Source organism: Octodon degus, unplaced genomic scaffold, assembly GCF_000260255.1.
Source record: "Octodon degus isolate 3935 unplaced genomic scaffold, OctDeg1.0 scaffold00026, whole genome shotgun sequence".
NCBI classification, from domain to species: Eukaryota; Metazoa; Chordata; class Mammalia; order Rodentia; family Octodontidae; genus Octodon; species Octodon degus.
This window is the reverse complement of record NW_004524602.1, coordinates 614324-616515: the sequence shown is the minus strand read 5'-3', so window position 1 is coordinate 616515 and position 2192 is coordinate 614324. Positions and strand designations below refer to the sequence as shown.

The following is a 2192-nucleotide window of genomic DNA, read 5'->3' as shown; positions in this document are numbered from 1 at the left end:
ACAAATGCTGCTTAGTGGCCAGGTTCCCTAGCTGGTTCTACACGTCCTATTTATGCTGCTCGGGATTTGGTCAGAAAGGCAAATACTCGGAAGCCCTCTCCAGGCTGACATCCACTGGGTTCTGCGCCTCCCGGCAGCCTCCTGATTTGGTCACCCTGAAATTGTCCACCTTGTGCCACACCCTGACAGCTCTGTTCCATGCTATCTGCTGCCTTCTCACTCAGACAGTGATGTGAGACAGAACACTGGGAAGGCACTGATGAAAGACAGTGCCCTCACATCCAGCCCTGCATGCAGATGTTGAATGCTTCGTAACACATATGAGCTCCATGCTTAATGGATCAAAATGGAAAATGTTGTCAAAATTTGTCTTGAATAATTAACATTTGCTCAACCTTCTCAAAATACTATACTGAAGAACAACAAAATGGAATAGCGGTCAGTAGAGACAGGGTGGGCGCCACCTCAGCACCAGAGAGGCCCCACTTCAGCTCCTCATCAGTGCAGGAGGGCCTGCACTGACAGGGACACCCAATGCCGCGCCAGGATGATCAGGAGAGCACGAGCCCGTGAAACTCAGACACGACGAGCAGCTCCGGGGATGGCAACGCTCGCTATCCTCGCCTGGTCACCGCACATTGCAGGCTTGCCCTGCAGTGCCGCAGTGCACCCCACAAAGCAGCACATTCTTCTGCTTTAAAAAATAAAACAAAGTAAGGGAGATAGATCTCTTGCAAATGGGAAGGGGACCAAGAGATGGAAGGGAGGGGGCAGCGGAAGGCGATGTAGATAAAAATGAAGATCTGCTATGGACAGGTGCCAACGCCCTGCAAGGAACATGATTCGCTGAATACTGCAAACATGTGCTAATAAAAAAAATTAATTAAAAACCATAAATAAGTAAACACTCTACATCAGTGACTTTTGACCTAGGTTCCTTGAAGTCCTAAGACTTTTATTTTTCATACTACTTTTAACCAAGATTATATACAATTAAACATATTATGTACTATTGTATATGTGTGTGTGTGTGTGTGTGTGCATGTGTGTGTGCACATGTGCACATGCATAGCTTTTGTTTTGCTTTTGGTGATGCTGGAGATTGAACCCAGGAACACTGAGCTATATTCTCAGCTCTTCTTATCACTTTATTTAAAACAAGGGTTCACCAAATTATTCAGTCTGGCCTAAAACCTGGGATACTCCTATGTCAACCTTCTGAGAAGCTGGGATTATAGGCAGGCATCATTTTGCTGGCCTATTTTGTGTTTTTGCTAACATTATTATCCAGGTCTTGAACTGCCAAGAAATCAATGCTCTGGAAGGCAGAAAGTTCTTCTGTAGCTACTGTCTTTGGCATTACTGTAGCTAACTATAATTCTGATCACTGTGGTTACTTAACACATTTTAGTTTTCCTTCTCTTCTTTGACTTAAAAATAATTTAAAAAGGGGAAATCTACTGATCATGGTAGTACCTGCTTGTCATCTCAACTACTTGAGTGGATGAGGCAGAAAGATTACAAGTTCAAGGTTAGCCTGAATAGCACAGTGATATCTCAAAAAAATTGTTTTTAAAGAAACCTGAATAAAATATTTGAAATCATAGATCTGATAAGGGACTTGTACATGGGACAATCATCACTAATAATAATAAAGAACTATTATAATCAATAAATTAGGGATCAAAACCAATTTTATGCTGATAAGAACAGATAGTACACCTGACTTTAGCCAAAAGGCTGAGAAACAATAAAATCAATTTTAAAATGGGCAAAAGATCTGAATAGAGACCCAGAGCGCAGGCCAGCGAGTGAGTGAGACGACCCAGGCCGCGGGATCCTGAACAGACCCAGAGCGCTGGCCCGGCGAGTGAGTGAGACGACTCAGGCCGCGGGATCCTGAACAGACAGACCCAGAGCGCAGGCCGGCGAGTGAGTGAGACGACCTGGGGTCCTTCGGATCCTGAACAGACCCAGGGCGCAGGCCCGGCGAGTGAGTGAGACGACCCAGGGCTGGGTGGGATCCTGAATAGACCCAGAGCGCAGGCCCAGCACAGAACCCTTCAGCAGAACTCCCTACAAAGAGGCTAGAGGCAAGACCCACCTAGCTGATTCAGGAGCAGAACATCTTGCCAGAGAGACACGAAGGGTTCAACTCTAACGCCTGCAGCAGAAAGAAGTGGAGCACAGCA

General features: G+C 45.8%; 1 pseudogene; it reads right to left on the bottom strand.

Moving 5' to 3' along the window:
* Positions 1-1615: 1615 nt before the first annotated feature.
* On the bottom strand, positions 1616-1752 carry LOC111816089 (annotated as a pseudogene).
* Positions 1753-2192: the final 440 nt, after the last annotated feature.